The following is an 11,714-nucleotide window of genomic DNA, read 5'->3' on the forward strand; positions in this document are numbered from 1 at the left end:
CTAGGAAGCTTCATATATCAGTCGGATTGTGCAGAGTCTTCTAGTTTGTTATTGCTTCAATCTTAGATAGGTCCACGGTGATTCCTTCAGGATTGATCACGTGACCTAGAAATTGCACTTCTTGTAACCAGAAAGCGCATTTCGAAAACATAGCATATAACCTTTCTTTCTTCAGAGTCTCCAATACCTCTCTCAGATGTTCAGCATGATCAGATTCATTCTTTGAATAAATCAATATATCATCTATGAAGACAATAACTGATTTATCCAACATTGGCCGAGATACCCTATTCATCATGTCTATAAATGCTGCAGGAGCATTCGTTAGACCGAATGATATTACGAGAAACTCTTAGTGTCCATACCGCGTACGAAACACTGTCTTAGGAATGTCTGCCTCTTTCACTTTTAGTTGATGATAGCCTGATCTGCGATCTATCTGTGAGAACCAACTTGAGCCTTGCAGCTGGTCAAAAAGATCATCAATCCTTGGCAAAGGATACCTATTCTTCACCGTAAGCTTATTCAACCTGCGATAGTCTTTGCACATTCTCATACTTCCATCCTTCTTCTTCACGAACAACACTGGTGTGCCTCACGGGGAAATACTTGGTCTAATAAAACCCTTGTCGAGGAGTTCTTGCAGTTGGGATATTAGTTCTTTCATCTTGGACGATGCTAGACGGTAAGGCGCTTTTGCTAAGTCTATTCGGAATTCTATCTCTCGCTCCGGTGGCAACCCCAGAAGATCCTTAGGGAATACTTCTGGGTAGTCGCGCACGATAGGAGCATCTTTCATTTCTTTCGTTTCGGCCGTAGCGTTGAAAATATACGTCAGGTAGGCACCGCACCCTCGCCTTAACAACCCCTCGACTTTTATCATCGAAATGACATTAAGCACAGAACTTTCCTTATCACCATAAACCGTCACCGCACTACCATCCAAGGACTTTAACCTTATTATCATACTATTACACACTATCTGAGCTTCATACTCAGAAAGCCAATCCATTCCCAAAACCACATCCAACCCTCCTAAGGTCATAACGTACTAGGTAACAGGGAACTCATGTCCCTCCAACTCTATCTTACAGTCCTTAACCATTTTCATTATTTTAACCGAAGTGTCACTAGCGGTTTTTACTATAAAAGTTTCGGAGACTCGGCAACATTTCATTTTAGCTAATTTACTAAAGGGCGTGGCTACGAAACTTTTGTTCGCACCCGAATCAAACAATACAGAAGCGGAAATACCGTTTACTAGAAACGTACCTGTGACGACATCTGGAATCTACTTAGCTTGTTTTTGAGTCAGCATGTAGGCTTTGGTCTTTGGCCTTGTTGGTTCAGCATCTTATCTTTTGAGTTCCATAACTGAGTACCGGGTCGTTAAATAGGAGCAACCCACTTCTTATCCTTCTTTTCTTCTTCCATCACAACGTCATCCACAACCAGGTCTGCATAAACCATCTCTGTGAGTTCGACAGCAGAGTCAAAAGTAGCAGGTTTACTCGTCCTGACTAGCATGCGGACTTTCTGTGGCAATCCCCTTACATAGCACTTGATTCTTTTAGTCTCAGTGTTGACCATATCAGGTACCAACCTAGACATTCGGTTGAACTCGATGGTATACTCACGATGTGTCATCGTTCCAGCTTTCAAGTTCAGGAACTTCATCCCCTCCCTCTCAACCTCGGCATCAGCACAAAATTTCTTCATAACCAGTTCTTTCAGATCCTCCAACCTCATAGCCTTGATTTCCTCCGGACTCTTCCTCTGCTCAACCGATTCCCACCAGTACATTGCTTCTTCACCGAATGACTGAGTAGCATAACCCACAGCTTGGTCGGGACGACACTCGCTAATGCGGATAATTTATCCATGGCGGTTATCCACTGAAGAGTAGTGATTGCGTCTCCCAAACCAGTTGGCTTTGGCGGGTCACATCCTTTGAAGGACTTATAGTTGCACCCACCTCGGCCTCTTTTCCTATCACCGTCTTTCACAGACTTAACCCCACTCGAGGCCTCCCTCTCTTCTTCCTCATCTCTCCTACCATCACCTCCTGCCCCTCCAGCAGTTCTTTCACGGCTTCCAGTAGACCCTCCAAGAGTAATATTCTTTACAACAGTGGCTACAGCTTGAACAATAGCTACTTGAATTGCGGGATCCAGTTGAACCCCTTTGTTGTTGTTCGGATCTCCTCCAGCTGCGCTTCCTTCATCTCCGGTGTTGGAAGCTCTCTCAACCGAAGGTTGTTGGATACGACAAGGCCTGCCACGATGTCCAGTGCGACCTCCCTCTCTCCCAATTCCTCCAGTTCCTGCATTTCCTTCCGTTCCAGCCATCGTATTCTAAAAGGGAAAACACAAACGTCATCACTCAAGGAACTGTTTAGTACAAGGATAGTAAGGCTAACAGGTAATAACAGTGGCCAGCTATGATTAGCTGATCAGGTTACTTTCCGTGTCCTATACACTTCCCCTTATGAGTCTATTTGTGCTGGTTCTACCTTAAACAGTTAATCAATCAAGGAAATCAATTAATCATATCTCTAATATTAACATACATTATTCAATCATACACTTTACCTTTACTGGGCTTGCTTGAGCGACACATGGCATTCTTGACTGACATCTTATTTCTTTTCTTACTTAAATCCCAATCTCTGTTCGAGTCTATGCATATAGGATGCTTAAATCTCTCAAACTTTTCTCTGATACCAACTTGTGAGGCCCCGTTACCGGTACCCCACATTGGAACGTTGGATTTACTCATTAACATAGTTCTAATAGTCAGAGTTAATAGAAAAAAAACATTTGCGGAATATTAAACTTTCAATAAAACATACATATTAATCCATGACTTGTCTTAATAAACGTATTGTCTTTTAAACATAACTAATAAACGTCTTGAGTCTTCCAATGAAAGCCTCGTATTAAATGCCACGTGTTCCCCTCAAGCTAGCTGTTTCATCCTACTCACCTGCGTGCCTACTAAAAGTCATCTACGCTGAGTGAGTTCTAGTTAATCATACTTCATACAATACATACATACTTATATACTTTCATTCATACTTTCATTCTTAACTTCATATCTTACGTTATAAAGAGCATTACGCCCTACTTCCTCGAGTATTATTAGGGCCCCGGTTCCCTCTTGCCTCTAATATTAGTAGGGTTCGGTTCCCTAGTTCTCGAATATTAGTAGGGTTCGATTCCCTCCTTCCTCGAGTATTATTAGGGCCCGGTTCACTCTTCGTTACCATACAACCATACATCATACCTCATTTTACATTCATACATTTATCCATACATATCATGCATACATTAAACATAACATTTCAGCTTGTCAGTACGTGCAATATCGAAGATCGTTCACGTACCGACGAGCCATCATTCATAACTTTCACATAATCATGTAAGGCATACACTTATCACGTAGGATAAGTATATTATCGATCACATCGAGTATGCACACAGACCCGAAAACATAACACAAAAATGGGGCTAGAAACTCAGCTGGATCCTGTTACGCTAGCCGTTAATCGTTATCCCCTTCTTTATTGAGCACGACTGACTGTTAAATATATTTATATGTATTCGTTAATTAACCGCATACTTTAATTAAGTCGGTATTTTAGTTAACCATCGTATTTTCTAAGTTGGGCCTGCTTGTTATGCTTAGGGTAATGGGCTAGTTCGTTTGGATCAGATATTGGTTTAGCATCTTGGTTGGTCAATCCGCTGTTCAGTATGGCATATGGGCCCAACTGGATTTATGCCCAAACCAAACATAGACCGGTCAGCCGAGAACCCTTGGCAGAGAACCCATGGTTGAACGAGATCTTGGGTTGACCGAGAACCCTTGTTGACCGAGATCCTGGGTTGACCGAAAACTCATATGGTGACCGAAGAGAACTTAGTTTACCGAGAACTCACCGGGGACTCGTGACCGAGAACTCGGGTCACCGAGAACCCCACATCTAATGCTTTCAGCTCATTTTTCTATTTTTACCTGTCTCATTTAACTGTTTTATGGCTATCATGAGCTTTAACCACCTTTTTCCACCGTTCATAACTGTTTTACACCCATTATCATCATGGCTTCAAGATCTAACTCGTTTTGGACATATAGCTTAAACCTTTATGGATTTAAAACGTTCTAGGCGCAATCTAGGGTTTCTTTAAACGAGCCGTTCATAACCATGACTTCGTTAAGTCCATTTTAACATCAAGTTTGCTACTTTAAGGCTTATCTAGTCCCGATCTATTCTAGGGTTCGATTTCATGGTTAACCGTTCACAAAAAATGTAACATTTAATCGTAGAGAACATACCTTTTGATGTTTCTAGGTTACAGCTAGCTTTGGCTATGAACATGGAGCGTGTAACTTGCTTGAATATCGAAGATTAATCAAGATTCCTTGCTCGTTTGATCTTGGATCCCTTTTTTCTCTCTCCTGGCCGAAAATGGAAGGGTTTGTGTGTGTGTTTTGACTATGAAGGGAATAATATGGATAAGATGGATGGAAATGGAATGATTTAGGGTTTAAGTGGGGTATTTATACTCCCTTAAGCCCATGGACCTAAGGCCCATCTTTCCTTTTTATTTCATTATTAATTCCCTTTAATTAGCCTACTTATCTTCCCTTTATTATTTTATTATTTCTTTACCAAATCAAGTAAACTCGATTATTATAAGAAATAATATAAAATATTATTGCTTGAAATTTTGGGATGTTACAAACTAAAAAGGACAAAATCAAAAAGGATCCCAAGACTGAAAAGTCTGAGGGTTCACCAAAACAGTTTTAATATCCAGAAAAGAAAAGTCTAAAATTGCCAAAACCAAAGAACAAGTTTTTGCTAGGATTCCTAGGGACTTTTCTTTAAGCGATGATTCGCCAAGAAATAAATGGTTTTTAGAAAATAAAATCAAGTTTGGTCAGTTTATGGTTGACCTTTCCGAGACGAAAATGTCTTGGGAACCCGTGTCCATCTAAACACTTAGTGCATGTAGGGTCAATCAAGGAGGTCTATCAAGAGTATTCGGTGCTTAGATAGTGGTTGCACCCGACATATCATGGGAGACGAACCCAAGCTATTTGATGCTAAACCATTTGCTAGCGGATTCGAGTATTTCGTAAGCGACATGGGAGGACAAACATGAAGGAAGGGAAATGTTTCATATGATTCTTTGTGCCTCAACGTACCAACTTTGTTCAAATGGCTCAACCACAACTTGTCGAGCGTTTCTCAAACTCACCTCGTCCAACTACTTCTCTCAAGTGATTTATCCATCATCAGCTGCTGTGTTTTGGTTTGAATCTTTTCAACTTTGATATACAATATCGTAATGCATGTTTAGGATAGTCCATCTGACAACAACTTTAATGACCTTTTCACTAACGCCATGAATAATTTTGTTTAAAACAACCTATCTATCTTTTTATATATAAATTTGTAAATATTTTTCAAATATGTCACAATTTTAGAGTGAGAAAATGAGTGAAGTATAACTCATCAAAAAGATTTCAGTTTCTTTAAGAGAAACAAAAATGAGTCACTTGACTTGCCAATAAGATTTTATACCCTCTTTAAGAAAATCAGAAAAAGTTTCGAAAAGATATTCTCTTGTTTAGAGGGAGCTCCTGCTTAGAAGAAGTCAGATATTTCAAAATTTATAAAAAGTTTGTGAAATTGATCTGACCTTTGGAAAATGATAAGAAATTGTCTTTAATGATCCTAACACATGAAAATAGTAGATCAAAAGCCAATAAGATCATTGCTTGATGTGTAGATAGGCTTGACAAACGAGTAAGCGTCAAAGTGATATAAACTTAAATTCTTTCATTTACTAGTGGTTACAAATTCATGAAGCAGTTGCACGACTCCAATTTAAGGCAAAAATGTTATTAGTCAGTCATACATGATGTGACATTCGTCAAATTCGATTTAGTATTTGTACTCGTATTATATTACCCGTTTGTAATCGGATCGTCGCATTTAATGAAACGTTAAGTAATTAATTATGTTATTCTATTTTATCTTTATTTACGTGTGACTCATAATAAAATATTTATAATCGTTTAAAGTATCTATTATGTGCACTTATAACCATTACAATATACTATTCACCACAATTGATCATCAAACCAATTTCGAGGGACCATGTTGCAAATAACAAAAAAAATATTTTTCACCTCTTCTTTCCCTTCTCCACATCGCCAAAACCCTCTCCCCTTTCCAAGTTTTGATTCTATTAACCCATAAATCACGGGATTTGATTAGTTAGTTTGAACCTTAACGTACATGCTCCATCTCATTATAGTATAACATGTAAATTGACAGCTAATTCGTATCAAACTGAATCAATTTTTGCTAAATAAGGTTGCGGCTGATTTTGATCTCGTTAGCCTATAAATACGAGTCCAAAACTCAACTAAAATGCTCCACACCATCATCTCACTATCACGAATCAAACCCCTAAGATAATTGCAACCATTAAGCAGTTTTTGATCTCGTTTGACTTCATATTCTAGCCGCAAACCCTAGCTCGTCATTCTCTTACCTTTCGTAACCAATCAAGGTAATTATATCATGCTTTTGATTGACAGAGGGTAAACAATGATTAATTGGAATTAATTGGATTAGGGTTCTTTGAATTGGGGATTTATATGAGTTTATGGTTATATATTTTCTGTTTCATGATCTAAACGAATTAGTCACTGGCCCAATTGGCCAGTGCACTTCATGCTAAACTAAAGACCTGGCCAGGGGCGCGGGTTCGAAACCCCCTGGTCCAGTTTTGTGATTTTATTTTCCTTTTTGTTGTTTTGTTGTTAACCATGTGTACCAATTTAATTAAAACTGTAATTATATTAAAACCTAATAATGTTTACACATGTTTAACAACCCGAACACCGTTATAACTCTTAAAAGAAACTCTCGTTAAATGTTTTCGGATATAAAATTATAAATTTTTATAATAATAATAATAATAATAACAACAACAATGGTGACTTTTAAGAATATTTAAACTAATAAAATTTTCTTATACATAAAATTTATGTGAACACTTTAACGATTCCCAAATCTATTATAAACCTAATTTTATTTAATAATTATGTTTAGTTCCTTCTTTTCGCTTTAGATATATATGTTGTTTATACCTTATAACTAGGACAACATTTTCTTATACATAAAATTTATGTGAACACTTTAACGATTCCCAAATCTATTACAAACCTATTTTTGTTTTATATATTCATGTTTAGTTCATTCTTTTCGCTTTATATATTTATGTTGTTTATACCTTATAACTAGGACAAATTATCGGGACTTCTCGCGAAACCATCTAGTTGCTTTAATCGTTACCATCTCCTCGTTACCGTATTCCCTATTCCAAGTGAGTTCTTCATAACCCCATTTTAACGCTTTTAATATTTTTGGGGTGTAGCATGTCACAAGTTTATTTCGTTAGTTATGTGCTTATTTATAAACCGATTCACAATTAGCGTACATGTTAATATTATTCTTGCATATTGTTTATGATTATATGTGAACTTGCTTGTAACGTGTTTACTATTCTTATGGCGGAAGTTACGCAAACACATACACATAGTGGGAGGGTCTGACGGGACGTACCTACGCCATCTAACGTTACGAATTCGGTTGTTCGTAAGGTGGTTCTCATTTCCCCTATTACTACGGCCTCGGCTAAAGGAACGGGAGGATGACATTAACTGATTTCATTTACTTTACACTTGAATATTTATTGCATTACGAAAGTTCAGTCGTGCCTTTTATATATATGTATACTCAAAAACTTATGAAAACTCACCAACTTAATTGTTGACAAATATATTATTTCCAACGTGCTACAGGTTGAATCGATGGCATGCTAAGGACGAAGATCATTAGTATACCTTAGGATACTTGAATAAAGTACTTATTTATTGTTTTGATAAAGTGTTTCTTTTTATTTTTAATTATGAATAATTGTTTACTTGTTACGTTACGAAATGAAATGATATAATTATTGCCGCTTTAATAGTGTTACGAGCTATGAGTGATCTGTACGGTACACCTGGGCGTATTCCGCTTAAAGCCGGGGTGTTACACACGAGCCCAATAGTGATTGATCAATCGTAAAATTATTCTTGCTTTATATAAAAATATTTAAAATCAAAATGATTAAACAGAAAACTGCAAAGTGCTTAAAAGAATATAAATTCAACACAAAAATGTTGAAAATTAACAAACAAAAAGGGGTATATTAGAACCACGTAACATGGGGCAAATAAGTAATTCCAAAACATTTTATATGAAGGATTGTAAGTCCGTATGACAAGTAAGTCCATGGTTCAACCTTTATTGTTTGAAAAGAAATTTTCAAAAAGTTTAAATAAGCTTAAAATGCTTTGATCAATCATTAGGGGGGTCGGAGTCAATTCGGGGTGATACTGATAAACACAAACTATGCTCGAGGTATGATGGAGCTAGTAACTTTTCATATTAAATGGGGACCACATAAGTAATTTGCTTAATACATACCTTAACCTGTCATTTTGACATCAATATACTTGTTAAGTTTAAAGTGGACAAATTATATCTACAATCGACTTTGGGTATTTGGCATAATAATATCAAAATAGTTGTGTGATATAGGACGTTATCGATGAACGTGATTCCATGTTGTGATCTTTCTCACAAAAATAATTTAGTAATTTTTTAAATAAATCTTTTAATAATATTAATTTTATCTTTACTCATATCTTTTATTTCTTATTTTCTTATATTTTATTTTATGGTTCAACTTCAAAATATTATGTATATATTTTCGTATTTTTAATGTAGCATCCCAAAATTTTTAGAATAATATTTAATATATTGTTTACATCAAGTGAATTAATTGAGTTAGTGGAATAATAATAATAATAATAATAATAAAGATAATGGGGTAGTGGGCTTGAATAGATAGAATAAGTATGGACTAAAAAGGACAGATGGGCCTAAGGTCCATGGGCTTAAAGGAGTATAAATACCCCTTAAACCCTAACCCTTTCCATTTTCATCCATCTCTACACCATTGCCTACACATTCAAAAACACACACTTAAGCCAAACACTCTCTACACTAATCCTTTCAACGATCCGAGACCAACCGAAGGTAATAAATGATTTATCTCAGTTGTACCAACATAGTAGAACCTGACACTACAGCCCAATGATGCCGTATGAGCCGTTTGGATCTAGATCTAGCTTTATTCGGGTGTTTAATTAATCAAAAACGAGCTTAAGGGCCACCTTCGCTCAGATCTAGACACCCCGAAGCTACCTAGGCCATAAACGATCAAACCCCGATCAACCATGGTGGTTAACAACGGCTAACAGCGCAGGAATAAGAGAAAAACCTTAAAAATGCGAGAAAAGAGGGTTGACCTGCACTTGTACGCCGTATAAGTGCAACAGCGTGTAAGTTGACAACACATAAGTATCATTAGCCCATACGTATGATCGGTCGTATAATTATCAAGAAGCGTATATGTATACTTTTAAAAGAAACTCTCGTGAAACGTATTCGAATATATATATATATATATATATATATAATCAATTATAAATCTTTTTATAATAACAATAATAATAATGGTGACTTTTAAGAATATTTAAACTAATAAAATTTTCTTATAAATAAAATTTATGTGAACACTTTAACGATACCCAAATCTATTATAAACCTATTTTTGTTTTATATTCATGTTTAGTTCATTCTTTTCGCTTTAGATATTTATGTTGTTTATACCTTACAACTAGGACAAATTATCGGGACTTCTCGCGAAACCATCTAGTTGCTTTAATCCACTACGTGAATATCGACCTTCGGCCACACATGTGGTCTGGGCGATTTGCCACACTTCGGCTTAAATGTGTGGCTAAAAGGTCTTTGACCATGTTTGAAAACCTTCCAGAATGTTTTGGCCACACATATTATTCTTCATGTGACCATTCTATACCTACTCAGGTACTTTTCGCCAACTGTGACAAAAACTAGCCACATTATAAAAACGTGTGGCGAAATGTGACCTACAGTCATAGTTTGTTTGATCTTTGATACATATGACCAAAAACACATGCATTAGCCATAAACTGTGACATTTAACTAGCCACATGTTTTAATAGTGTGGCAAAATGTGACAAACGGCTACTGTATTGATAAGAGGTGTGTCTAAAAGGTAAAAGATATAGCCACTTATATTACGTTGTGTGACCTAATGTCACATTTTCTAGCCACAATTTTAATAAAGTGACAAAATATGACGAACAACCATTGCATTTATTAGTAATGTGGCTAAAACGCTTAAAATATATGGCCACTTATACGAGGTTGTGTGACCAAAGAGTAGTTTACTTTTATTTTTCCTAAGTTTTTTATTGTCGCGGATACACTTATTATGTGTGGCTATAAGTGATAAATTGTCACACTTAAATATTTTTAAGTGTGTCCAAATGTAATTAATGACCACTTATACGAGGTTGTGTGACCAAAGAGTAGTTTACTTATATTTTTCCTAAGTTTTTTATTGTCACAGATACACTTATTATGTGTGGCTATAAGTGAGAAATTGTCACACTTAAGTATTTTTAAGTGTGTCTAAATGTAATTAATGGCCACTTATACGAGGTTGTGTGACCAAAGAGTATCTTAGTTTTATTTTTTATAAGTTTTTTATTGTCACATATACACTTATTATGTGTGGCTATAAGTGAGAAATGGTCACACTTATATATTTTTAAGTGTGTCCAAATGTAATTAATGTCCACTTATACGAGGTTGTGTGACCAAAGAGTATCTTAGTTTTATTTTTTATAAGTTTTTTATTGTCACATATACACTTATTATGTGTGGCTATAAGTGAGAAATGGTCACACTTATATATTTTTAAGTGTATCCAAATGTAATTAATGGCCACTTATACGAGGTTGTGTGACCAAAGAGTATGTTAGTTTTATTTTTTCTAAGTTTTTAATTGTCATAGATACACTTATTATGTGTGGCTATAAGTGATAAATGGTCACACTAAAATATGTTTAAGCGTATCAAAAACGTAATTAATGGCCACACATTGATTTGACGAGCGGCGACGTCATCATTGCCTTTACAGTTTCTTGTGCCGCCAAATTCAAATAGTCAGGGAGATGTACCGCCGGGTTCCGATGGTGTTTAAATACCAATCACAATCACAATCCACAAATCACAATCACAATCCATAATCACCATCCACAATCACAATCACAATCTACCTTTTTTCTGATTATAATTTCCGATAATGGCTTCAACATGGGTCGAACGTGCATCGGGTGCTCATGCCCCCATCTACTACGACCCCACATTTTTCACCATACGATTCCACTTTTCTTCTAGCGCTGTCCGGAGGAATCAAAGGGTGAGGTATGTGGACTATGTCCACCCTCACACCTTCACGTACCAACAACTTAACCGAATGGTTAGGTGGCTTGGGTACACGACTGCTGATTATTTCAGCATTGATATGGAAGTGCCGGGAATTGAGGTGGCATACATCGAGTTGAACGACTTGGAGCACTTCAAGGCGGTGTCCGTTTATGGGGCATTCCGTAGTCAGGTGAACATTCGCCTCCATAGGCTTAGGGACTCCACTTATACCTCGGATGGCATGTACGAGAGGATC

The sequence above is a fragment of the Bidens hawaiensis genome, unplaced genomic scaffold (assembly GCF_021521415.1).
Source record: "Bidens hawaiensis isolate Kalapana, Puna unplaced genomic scaffold, B.hawaiensis_p1.1 tig00024484_1, whole genome shotgun sequence".
Classification (NCBI taxonomy): domain Eukaryota; kingdom Viridiplantae; phylum Streptophyta; class Magnoliopsida; order Asterales; family Asteraceae; genus Bidens; species Bidens hawaiensis.